The 13,691-nt window shown below is 34.8% G+C and overlaps 1 protein-coding gene across 4 annotated transcripts in view; it reads left to right on the top strand.

Annotated features, from left to right (window-relative positions):
• The window catches only part of syt1a (synaptotagmin Ia), a 310,170-nt gene that overhangs the window by 230,083 nt on the left and 66,396 nt on the right, over positions 1–13,691 (top strand). The window lies entirely within an intron of this gene.

Below are 13,691 nucleotides of genomic sequence, written 5' to 3'. Positions count from 1 at the left end.
TTGCTTTTTGAATTGCTGCTCTGAGTGGATTTAGCTGTCAAATAACATTATAGATGTACAAAATAAATCCTTCAGAAAAAGTGCAGATATAGTATGTTAACCCTGTCCTGCCTAAAATCCAGTCAGGGCTGGTTTACTGTAAATGAAATGGTTATGTTCCCCCTGAAATAAATTAATGAAGCAGTTCTCCCTGCTGCTGCTACATGGCTGCCGCACATCACCGGAGTGGGTACTTCACTTCTGTGTTGGATGAAGTGCAGAATTATTATTTTCTCCACTAAAATATTGTTTTATTGTGGTGTTGGTAATTTGACAAGTACTGGTTATATATTTTGTCTCTTCTTCCATACTGTTTACTTTTTTATCTAAAGATTAAGAAGAATGTTTTTTTCTTATATTTTTGTTCATTGGTTCATTCTAGACGTGTTTGCCTCTTCACTAATTCTAAATGTTTGGACAGAGCAAGTCAGGTGCTTTGCATGTGTGCTGTTACAGAAATACAGTGCACTACACTTGTCCTTGAATTCAAGCTATTCAAGCTTGAAACAAAAAGGTTTGTTTCTGTCACCTTTCTCTGTAAAAAAATAAGTTACTTTTAAACATACAGAATGGATTCATGTTAGATTGTTGGATAACACCCTAGATGTGACAAATATGTTTTACATTTTTTCAAGGGTAGGAATTAATTAGATTCCAACAGTTGTTTGAAACATACATAGTAAGTCTCCCAGCAAAACACAGGGACAAACATGGAATCTTAATTCTGAATCCAAACAGGGGTTAAATACATATCTACACAAAGAAAAGCTTATATTTTGGCTAGTGTAGGTCATAAAATCTATACAAAAACACTGTGATATGTTACAGGCCCTGTTGGAATCATTTTGCAGATTTGTTCTAGTGAACAGTAATAAACTAAATGGTCTCTTCTAATCTGGCACTTTAAATTTTCACGTAAAACTTGGAAACGTAGAGTGCCCAATTATAACCCGAACATAGGCAGATTTTAATTCTTTAACACGTCTGTAAGTGATTGAAAAGTCAGAAATGTGAACACCATTTTCAATTCTACTGTAGGTGGTGGTTCAACTTAAAAGAAATTACATTTCTTATCAACAAGTCGTGATAAGTTATTTCAGTTATTTTTGTTCTGGTTTTGCTCTAAAAAAGAACTAAGAAATGTTGGAAAAGCCTTTAAATTAAGTTGGTGTGTGAGGTACAGTAAGACAAAACTTTTTTTGAAAGATGTCAACAGAACTTTATTGGTTGTATCATGATTGTAGATGTTTTCGTAAAAGCATATCTGAAAGCCATTTGGTGTTTAAATCAAATTAATGTTGGGGAGCATATGGAAGCCATCATGAGCCAGTAGTCAGGGAATCATCATAGCAGTCTCCTGTGGCTGGGCGTAATTGGCCTTCATATTAAAACTGATTCGGAAATGGCTCTGTTTTAATATTCCTTGCTTAATGGACTACTGCAAAGCTACAGTGAGCAACGTCTATAAACATTTAGATGCAGCTGTCAAAGGGCGTTAATATTTTGGTGATGCACATTCACAATTAATTTTGATAATGATGTTTCATTTTGTAAATTGTATGTATTTTTTTGTTTTGTGTTCACTTGCATATGACACCTTTAATTGTCTTGATCCAGACAGATTATGATACGAATAATGACTCACTTCTGTAATGTTTTCATTTTCCATTGATCTCTGTATTTTAGTATCATTAGGACTACAAGTAAAACTAAAAAGCAGTTAATTCCCAGCGTCTCATTTCCTTTTGTTCTATTACACCCTATTATATCTGGATTAACATTTTTCCTTTACCAAATCCATTAACCATCCCACCATCATTATAAAGGTGTTAATTGTATCAATAATAAAAACTTACTTTCAGCATTTGCTTTCTCTTCTACTGCGAGAATTTGCAGAACACAGAAAAATAAATACAAATGGAACAGTAGATAGAAAAAGAAAAACCTAGAGAAAACTGTCAAATTAATGGAATGAATAGTTTTGAATACCAAATTCGAAACATTGTTCACTTTCTGCCATCTACAGCAAGTAAACTAGAATCTATAAGATGCTAAATCAAAATCAAAATCAAAATCAACCCAATGCACTTTATTTGAATACATAATCATAATTATAAAAAGGGGAAGGCACATTAAGAATATCTTATTTAACTCTTTTGAATTTTTTTTCTTGAATTCTGGAAAGATCAAGTTCCTGTTCTTATTTATTTTCATATTTATTATTTTTCCAACTTTGCAGGCATTATTTGTCACAATCAAACCTGCTGCCGGCAGAAATCAAGTAGCCTAATAAATGATATGGCTCAATTACTACACATCAGGAAACAAAATAATTTACAAGTATAATTCTATACTATTAGATACTAAATAACAAGTTCAAGCAGCATCCAACTGTTACATGTTACCATTGTCACACTATTCAGATTGTGCTATTTAAATTATATTCAGTATCGTCTGCTGTGTAAGAGAAAACAGGATTTAAGTAAAGAGATTTTCTGTATCTGACTTGCAGTGGTTAGCCACAGAAGATATATACAGTATATATCACTTTAGATAACCATTTAAAACAATTGTAATCTTGAAGCAATCTCAGCCCTATAATTAAGAACATGTTGGGCTGCAATATGATTATGAAAACATACTTTGCATCTTTTTTAATACCTGCACTGCTGCCAACTTTCAGCAATAAAAAATTTGACATACTGTACATCTACAGTATATATATCCATATACTGATACTGTAAGTATCGAAAATATTTGCAATATTTAATACTAATAGTTTTTATGAACTGGAGTATTGGAGAAGGAGGTTTACAAATAATGACTACTTAGGACCACTATGGATACTAGGGATACTATTATAGACTGTACTAAAAATAATAAATTAACATTTTATGATGTTTTGGAAAACACAAAAATAGTTACTCAAAAGTCAGTGTCTGAATATATGAATCATGTTTTTTTTGCTGTTTCTTTTATTTATTTTAGCCAACAATGAATTTAGAGTATGCATGCCACTACACATCCTAAACTTACTACTTATTTAAGCTCCAAAAATCTAAACAATTTTAATCCATATATTAGATTTGCAACAAGACAAAAAATAAAAGCTTTGAAAGCACAGTAGTCATATACTAGAAATGTTTTATTTTAGAGTACCTGTTGTAAATTATATATTGTATCTGATTTCACTTTCAATAGTAAAGCTACTTTTGACCTACAGTATAATGAAGTGAAGATGGTCTTATGCTGTAATATCCAGTTCAGGAAATCCACATAATAGATGCTTCCACCTACAGTATTATCTCTTTTTTTCTGTAGCAGTGGTGCTGTTAGTTCAAATAAGAATGAACCATTAATGTGAAACAGCAGGTACAGTTACCACGACATTATTGCCTCTTAGAAGTGTGTGCACAACCAAAGAAGGTGTGAGAATACAATGAGTGATAACTCTTCCTTATGTACAGAACATACTGTAGCTACATACAGACACCTCTGCTTTGTTTCATTTAGTTTGATGGAGGTGTTGATTCTTTGATATGTACCGACACCGTCTCTGTTTCGGTGATGGTTCTTAAAGGATTTTAGAATCTTTCAGGAAATCCTCGCCCTTCCTATTCTAATGCCACCACCTACTTAACAAACTAAGATAACTGCACAATACAGTCATAAAATCCCATTACCTGAGATGTGTGTTTCTTCTGTTTTATGGTTTCAGGACAGACCACAGTTACTGTTGTGGACCATAACTTAAATAATTTTGGACACATACAGAATGGGTGGCCAATTCAAAATGAAGAGGCAGGAGTTGTGCCCCTTTAGCATTATTTTGACCCTGGAGTCATTCAACTACAGTTTTGACCCCACCATACTGTAGTTTAGGTGAGATTAGGCTGAGGAAGAAGATTGGATGCATTTGGTACAGGTAACAGGCTTAGTATTCTATTTTGCTTCTTATTATTATTTTATGTAAATAGAAAGGTATTTATTTTTAAAAATGTATATCTGGTAGTCCATCTTTAATATAAATGTTACTATAACAGAATTTCCTGTGGGTGTTCTATCAGATCTGTCATAATGCTCTGCCACCACAAAGTGACATATACAAATTAGATTATTAATGGATTTTTTTTCCTGTGAAAGGAGACTAGACACTGTGGCAGATGCACTTACTAGAGTGAAAGGTAACAGCTTTTATCTATCAGTTGAATTCCCCTGTGGTGCACAATAGAGATGTTCCTGGGAGGGGAAGGGCAGATGGGCAATTAAGCCAGTCATTTCCACAGTACAGTATGGACACTCAGTGTTTTGCAATATGAACTGTGACATATGATTATGACAGGATGTTGAGAGTCACCAGGGAATTCATAGGAAACCACTGGACTTAGAAAGTGGAGTCATAGCAAAACAAGCCAATTAATGGCAACCAGGCATTGGTTAACACCAAGGCCAATGACCTTCTGGCACATGAAAATACAGACACTCCTCTGGATAATGTTCTGGAAATTAAATCAAATTCAAAACAAGATGAGCTGGATGTCTTCATCCATGAAGTGTCTTCATGGTGAAGATAAAAAAGCAATTTTATCGTATCATTATATTTTCAGTATTACTCCTATGATCTAGTTCAGTAGTCGATTCCTCACTCTAGAATTCACATTTTGCAGTATTGCTGACCGCAGGAAGCTATTCATGTAAGACTAAACATTATGTTAACACCATTATAATGTGATTATAGTACATGTAGGTCACCTAAAAGCTTCAGGGCTCTCGCTGCGCTCTGGAAATGAAAACAAACATTCTAATGGTCGTTATTTTCCAAACCACTAGTGTCTACATCTACCATTTAGGGCATGCTGTCATCTGCGAACATCCTTGGCTTTAAGAGTTCGCTGACAGTTTGCTCTGAATGCCTGCACATACAGAAAGCTTTTTCAAGAAAGTAAAATATTAACTTTTCACCTGAATTTTCCAGCTTCAAAGTTTAATGTTTTTTGCCATTCGATTACAATTAACACTGTGCATGCCACATTGTTTAAACATTTTATGTTAAGTATGGTTTTCTGTTTACTCATATTGGTTTACAATTCAAGTAGGACTACAGTATCTAAATCGATAATTACACACAAGATTCTTTCTTGTATTAAATTTTGCTGATCTAGTATTTTATGGTTTTTGATGGGGTAAAATGAAATCCATTACAGAAGTTCTAAATAGTGAAAAATAGAAACATACAGTACAATTTAGTTACAGGTCTTCGTGCAATTTGGTTACAGCGAGTTAATGGTGTCTTTAACTGTTCAAAATCCTTCCAGTCTGTGCCTACTGGCACTGTGGTCTATCTTGATCCATCTCTTCCTTAAACTGCTCTACAAAGCTCTCTCAGTGTTAACCCCATCAATAGCCAAGTATGGTAATGGCAATTAGACACTGGATTTCTAACTGGACTGCTCAGTGGGTATCCTAATCATCTAGCCACACCAAAGTAGGCGGGGGCTAAAATCAAATATAGCACTGCCAGTCACATGCTAGGACATTTTCCAGAGTGTCAGTGCACACATGATCAAAAGATTCTGGAATATTCTGCTACTTAGTATATCAACAGTAATTACATAAAACAACCGGTAATGAACAACTGGTAACAAATTGTGAAAAATAACAAAAGGAAAGTACAATTCACTATGGTTTTTTTTTAATTGTATTGCTTTATAAAAACAAATACAATACAGCATATATAGATATGCAAAGGAACAAGTAATAGGTTTATTCCATGCTGAAAAAAAGAAGAGAACACTCTTCTTCTTCTTCTCTTCTTCTTCTTTTTTTCAGCATGGAATAAACCTATTACTTGTTCCTTTGCAGCCTACACATGCTGACGCAGCTACCCACCTGAATATATAGATATGTACAGCTGACTGCTGTACACCACAATGGCTGATGGGACAAGAGCTTACCATGTACTCAAGGTACAACAGCAGTATCTGCTGCAGGGTGTTGAACCCTACAGCCCACTAGTCATCCAGAGACTCACACATTATGCTGCCCCCAAACTACAATATATTAATTTTTGTTCTCTAAATTACAAAAAATAAAATTCCTTGTTCTTTACTGGAATTGCACCTCAATGGATCTGTTCTCTTGCCCTTTGCCTTAAGCAAATCCTTCCTTGATTTGGTTTATTCTACATTAATTCAATTGGAATAATTTGATTACATTTTTTGTTCATTGTTATTTTCCCATTGAATCTCAATTGACTCGTGGTGTTTGTATGTCTCCATCTTTGATTTTACCACGTGTCAGCACAGAGTTCTGAGAAATATTGACTGTTTCAAACCTGGCATACAAGGGCATTAATTCTCAAGAAGACACAAAGAAACTGATCTCTTTCCTCTTTGAATGTGTCCTATGTCTTACAGCCTGGATTCTGCAAAATAAGTGAAGTGAAGAGTTTTACTGGAGCCCGGTATACCTAAGCTTGTATGAATTCCTTCTTTAAACAAGACCTCAAAACAGAAAACCTGAAATTGATGAAAACGTATAATAAAATATCTGCAGTGCAAATAAACATCTGTGATTTTTGCAGATATGATGTGTCGAGAAGAAGTCAGATTTTGTTTACCTTATCCATCTCATTTCACTGTCTGACGCTCGTTCTGCATGTAAATTTACACGTAGTTTGCAAAAATAATCTGAAAAATGAATATGATGAAAATAAATTAGTAAAATGCACCTGTGACCAAGGCATTTAGGTTTGAATTTGCTCTGATAGAGATTTTTCTCATTTAACCTTCTGACGGAGACGTTTTTGTTGATCGTTGTTTTAAGCTGCTTAGTTTCGTGATTCTGGAACAAGTGGCCAATAAGGGATGAGGAGTAGCATTTTGTTATATAGACTTAAGGTTTGAATGTTTTTACTTTTGTTTTACTTGTTAATCTAATGTTTTTGTGTTTTTTCACAGTCACAATTAATTTTTCCTTTTACAGTACACATAACATTATGTAAGGTACTGTATACTGCATCTCACTGCCTGGAACATATAGTAAAAGTATGACACGTCATATACAGTAGTAAGGCTAACAAATTGGTATTGAACTAGAAATTAAAATACATGTTCTTTTTTGTCTTTTTGTCTTAAGGCCAATTTTGCTTGTCCAGTGCATGAGAGAGTTAATATACAGGAGTTATGCAAAAACTAATTAATGGGGAAACCAGGAAATTGTGTACATGCCGTGAGCATAAAGCCAGGAGGCTTCAGACCAGAAAGGAAGAGAAGTGGTTGACTGCAGAGTGCATCTGTAGGAAAGGGAATGCACAGTTAACAGCTGCAGTGTCCCTTGAGCTTGTCATGTCCACCTGCTTCCAGGTCTTCTGCTGGCAATGGATCTATGTCACAGGATAAAAATGGGAGAACTGACAGATCCCACCCAGGATTCTAGTCCCCCTCAGTAAAAGGAAGGTAGTGATCTTAAAGAAATCAATTATTAAAGGTAACTTATATTTCAGTGTTACAGGGACTCCTGTATAGTTCTTGGTTCCCAGGTGTCTGAATGATATGTGCAAGTGTACACGTTCCTGTCCAGAATCAGAGTGGATCCAGGTGTCATGTAGGTACTGTATGAATGACATTAGAAACGGTGAAGTGACAATTATACAGACAAATTTAAGAATTCGGGTTGTAAATTTGAGCTGAATGTCCACAGTGCTCATCTCTAGTAGGGAATTCTACTAGTGCCACTTGGAAGCCCAGAAACGTTAAAGGAGATGTGGAGATCTGATATACTGTATAGTTAAAAAACTGATGCAGAGAAGAGAGGTTTAGGTTTATGGGGGCATTGTGACTCCAGAACAAATGGGATCTGTACAAGGACATTGATATATTGGGCAAGTTTATGTGTTGAATGATTGAGGAATATTTAAACTTGGGATCTGGGAGGAAAGGAGCTCACAAGTCAACTCTCTGACATAGGCTGGAAGCAGAAGGAATAAGATGCAAGAATATGAGGCTACTGCATCTACAGGAAGCTTTGACAAAATAGGATTACCTGAAACATGGCTAATGATGTGAACGAACATACTGTAAGGTTGTAGTGTGGCCTATGTATATATAAAATAACGTTCAATCTAAAGAAGTGAATCCAGAGAATACATGCAGTTTATGATTAATTCAGTGTTAAACTAGATTGAAATTCTAACTTTACCGTAGGTGTATTCTAGAGGACACTAAATGCCAGCAATAGTACAGTATCTTACTGTATAATGTGATCTGAATAATATGCAACAAGAAAATGTTAGTGGGCTATTTTATTCTTCCACACATAAATTGGGATTCTGTGATAGGGAATATAAAAATTAACAAGGTTGAAACGGCTTGAATGATATTTCTTAAACCGGTTTTTAAATGCTTCAAATAGGGAACATGTTCTTATTGAACTTATCTTTTCAAACAGCCAGGATATAATTAAGGCAATAGATATGAAGGATATAATGCTGTCTTTTGATATATACAGTATTTTAATCTTGGAAACCTCGGTTTGAAGGAATGAGGCTGAGTTTACAAGCAGGTGAACAGATGGCTCCAGAGCCAAATAGCAGGAGGGCTGTTATGCAGAAACATAATGTTAGTTAAATAAAAAAAAAATCAGTGGAACAATTACATTCAAGTCTAAGAAAATATGACAAAGATCAGTAGCTCCCACCACTGGTTCAGAAGACCTCCATATCTGCATATTCTCATTCTGAGTCAGCTGTTAACCATTGGTGTTAACCGATGCTTTCAATTAAACCATTACAGACTTTCGTTTACCTGTTTCTGCAATTACAGTCCTATTTGGTTTAAAGAAATCTTTTATGGGCCGATTGGGCTCTTCTCGTTTGCTATTTTTTATGTTCTTATCTGTTTTTGTGAAACAACTATAATTTATGAACAATTACAATACCAACAAAAGTATGTATGGGGATGTCTAGCATAAGCGGTGAGAGTTCTTAGAAGATAAATTATTTTTAGAAATTATTATAATGCTGTAGAATGCACAGATGACTTTAGAGACCAGAAAATATATTGTAAAAAAAAACAACAAATGTGATACTACAAATCACATCATCTTCTATACGGTTCCAACTGATTTGTTGCTCTGCAGAGACTTGAAACAATACACATTTATATGTAAATTACCATGTTCTTTACTAACGTTTTAATTACATCTGTTTGTCTATTTAGTATAATTCTTGGCTACTGCAGCCATTTTAGTATTGCTGGATTGTATAATAGCTCAGGGGTTTGCCTTAAACCTCAGAATATAACCCAGGTTTGTGATTATTTTGTTTTGTGATAAAAAAAAACACCCGAATCACTTGGAAATTAAATGTGATACAGTACCTAAATGGATAATTCAATTCCCATTATGCTTCCAGTTAAATGATTCAGTGGTACTTCTGAGACAGTCTGTTCAGGGAGATATTTATACTACATTTCTTATTCAGGTAATAACCTTTGTTAGTCTCACTTAGAAGCTGTTGTCTCAGAAAAAGAAAATGAGAATGACACATTGAATTCATCTCTAAACAATTAGTGTTTTAAATGCTTGTGTCCAATAACTATCTACAATATAATTGACAATTCTATTGCTAAAGGATGTTTTCTTAGCAGATGTCTGTTACGTGAGCTTTTGAAGAAATCAGCTTCCAAACTGGGCAATATGCAGCCTTTGCCAATTGTCAACATTTTTAAATTGTGATTTTTAGTCTCCCACTAATAGATAACAGCTAGAACAAGATACTCACACCATATGGCAGACACTAAGGCAGCCGTCCTTTAATTTCTCTTTCTTGCACTCACAAATATTTTACAATTCTTTTTCTACAAACATTGTAGACAACAGCATCTACAGTGAAATTTCTCTACTGAAGTAAAATAAGATAGCAAGCTCATGAAGAAAATCGTTGTGAAAGATGGCAGACTTCAACAGTTATTAGTTTATATTCACAGCTGAAAAGTGAGTAGGTGTCTCATTGTGTAGTCACTATGTTGGGCTGCCATGGTTTCTATGATATTGACTACAGAATTTAATTTACACCTCACAAACTGTGAACATGGATTTCATCACCCATACTTCTCTGCAGGAACTTCATTTACAGTTTATCTTACAGTGCAGTGGAAAGGAAAAGGAGTGAACAAAAAGAAACAGAAACACCTGCATTTATTGTAAGTGTACAAATACTGTAATGCTTAATTTCATCCAAAAAAAGTTCCCCCTAAGTTGTAAATATCTTGAGGTTGTTTGTTTCTTTGATGTTTCAGTCTAATACAGCATCAAAAGCAAATATTTCCCACTGTGTAAAATCTTTTAGTGTGATATTTTAAGTCCCATTTAAATGGATATCTGTAAAATCCGTATTAAAAATGCAATACTACTGGCATTATATATATATATTTTGTCTCTTAGTATGCAGACATGGTTGATTTAGATTCAGGGTAATATTTTTGATATCCCATTTTTATCTATTTTCTTATAAAAATGTCAGACCTCATGATTCCAGCACCAGGTTAAACTGAATAATGTCAGAACCCCTTAGTTCTTACAGTAGATTAAACTATTTATCAGCATGGCTCCCCTGCCTTGAATATGAACCTGACAAACCCCAGACATTTCCATTAAAAGATAGACCTTTCCTGTATGTGCTGAAAATGGCCAATCAAACACAGAGACGTTTCACATCCTGATAAAGCGGAGGAATCAGCCCCACATGACTGCACCTGGCTGGGCATGGATGAGGCACAGAATCAGCTTGTTTGCCATGACAAATTGGGCTTTGAGATATTCAGTAGAGAATGCACACATCTAAATCACAGGGTACATGGGAGAGATGGTTATGCATGCCTCCATGCTGTAAGAATCACATAAGCAATGTCTGGATCCCTTTTGACTGACAGCATCAGGTCAATATCTTTCATGGCATTTGAGCAATACTGTATGTTATCTTTCATCCCTTATGCAGTTCTTCCCTGTTAAAGTATTTTCATTATTCAAATTCTTACCTTTTATGTATGTAATGTGTTTGAGTAATGTACTGTATGTTTGTTTTGTTTGTTTGTTTTTTACCTCAACCTTTCATACCATGTTGCAGGTCCATGTTACGTTAAAAAAACTTAAAATAGTTTGTTAAGGGACTGATAAATAATTAGGGTGCTATAGTACAAATAAAATTGAATTGCAAATGAAAACAAATTGCAATTATCAAAAATGTCAAAACTCAGTTGAATACATTAAAGGTCAGGTGAATGCTAGAAAAAGTTTAAATATGGAGAGCTAAGAGACATCAGCAAAGAAGTGAGCATTGGTCCTGCTCTGTCTTGCTTTTTCAATAGGCGTGTTGCAGGGTACTGTAGGTCTTTCAGAACGGCATCCTGTGACAGCGCAAGCCAGACATGAAGCTGAGCACTCTGCAGATGTCTCGCATTAGCAATGCACTTGATTGCAGCACTCTTAACAAACGAATTACATTCTTCAACTCTGCAGGCCAGAACAGAAGATTTTGCAGAAGCTACAACACTGCATAAAAAAGATGTTAAAACTAACATACCATATACAGTACGATGTAAGTAATGGTTATGGAAAATTATCCATTTGGTAGCCTCTTTAACCTTTAAACCCCATTTCTGAGAAACCATTTTAGCTTTTACTCATTTATTTACTAGCAATTTATTTCTGATTTCTAATCAAGTCAAACTATCTGTAAAATACAGCAAAAGTGTGATGAGCAGAACTGCATTTGATTTTGCTATGATCAAGCTAATTTGTAACTGGATATAAGTGTAATAAGATGATTTTTCAATTTTTCAAATGACTTAAGGCAACAATAGAGTACATTCACTTACCTAGTGAAATAGTCAGTTTGTTAGCCAACATTTTGCTGAAAGAAATACTGTACAAGGATGTACAGTAGATATGAGCTCCATTTTTAGAAAGGGAAAGCAATTTTACTATACCTATAGTATTTTTTACACATAAGTTTATGCACAGCCTTGACATTTGTGATTCTAAAATCTTGAAATCTCATAATTAGGTTTGGGCACAAGACTTTACTTCTTTGTTTTACAACTGGCAAACTACCTATCCTGCATTTTCTGGAGATCCTTCCAAGTAATATGCAGAGTATCATTAGGAAGAATTCAAAATACACTGTACCACAGTTACTTTGGAGAACAAGGTTTGAACTAAAAATACTGCTTTATTTTCCTTAGCTACTGTATGTTTTCAACTCTCAGAATATTACAGACACGTTAGCCTCCCACTCCACTACAATTTCAGTGTGTCACCCATGTATATATGCTAATCCAAATGAAAAGCAAGGCATTGTTTATCCACTGTGATGGACCTTGCCAAATCTCCCACTGCTTTAAGATAAAGCTGTCTGACAGCCTTCCCTGCTCACTTAACTGAAAAATTCTCATAACTTTGTTAATACCTGCCACAGCAATCCCAATAGATCATTCTTCTTCCTTTGTCCCGTGACAATCACTACCATCTTGGCTTTATTGATTGTTTCTTTCACCAGAGGGAATGCTCTTCTTTGACATTGGCTCACTCTTATTTTAATTTCTTCAGGATTTAAAGTAATCATTTTGGATTCCCTCTTCTCTGTGACTGAAATACAATTTATATCCACCTCATTTTAATGGAGTGAGGTTACTGATAGGATTCCACTTTCAATTCTGCTCAGAGGTATGGACGGATAGAAGCCATGAATTTGCAAACTGATTCCCTTTCATTTCTTTACCTAAAGCCTGTTGCATTTTTCCCCAGATAAATGGCTAAACCTGTTGCCTTGTGTTACAAAAGAAATTGAAAACAATTTAAAATTTACAAGAATCTTGTGGGAATGATATCATTAAAACTAAAGGATCACCTGTGTTTTTTTCAACAGGAGTGCCCAGTTTATCTTTGTTTCTGTGCTAGCAACAGTATTTCAGTGGCAAAATACAGACTTTGAAATAGAGGTCTTCATAGGTTATGTAGAAGACTAAGAATCATCTTTAAAGTATTAAGTTAGCTGGGTTTTTAAGCCTGCAAATTTGTTGGTAAACACCATGTAGGCGTAACAGTGATGTTCACAATTAAAAGTTAAGTTTAATGTATAATATATTATACTCTTTCTTATACTGCTCTATAGTAAAACTTTGAGAATTGGCAAACAAGCTTACGAATGTGATGCATATAATTCTCAACAATAAAAGTGTACCTTTAAGAGTAAATGACAGTACTTGAAATTTTAGTTCTTTTCCAACAATTGTTCATGGTGTGGGTGGAATAAGGGTGTACAAAGCTCTGCCTACAAAAATCCCACAAAGCGAAAAAGAACTTGAGCTAAGGATCAGAAAGTTATTTGACACTATCTGACTTTTTCCTACAGAAGATAGGGTTTATTGATTTTGTCAGCAGCCGATAGCTCTTAAGAAAAGACTACATAAGTGTGCAGAGAAAAGTTGAGAGTCTGATGAATGGGTATCCTTTCTTCTTGACAGTTTTTCTTACGGCAATGATCACAAAAAATGAACTTCTCATAACAATATCAGGATGCCCTGGATTGAAATTGTGAGAACCCTTCAGCATCCATCTCCCTGCATTTTGCACACGCATGCAAACAGGAAAAC

The sequence above is a fragment of the Lepisosteus platostomus genome, chromosome 9, assembly GCF_059453375.1.
Source record: "Lepisosteus platostomus isolate fLepPlt1 chromosome 9, fLepPlt1.hap1, whole genome shotgun sequence".
Taxonomy (NCBI): domain Eukaryota; kingdom Metazoa; phylum Chordata; class Actinopteri; order Semionotiformes; family Lepisosteidae; genus Lepisosteus; species Lepisosteus platostomus.
This window is presented reverse-complemented; position numbering and strand designations above follow the sequence as displayed.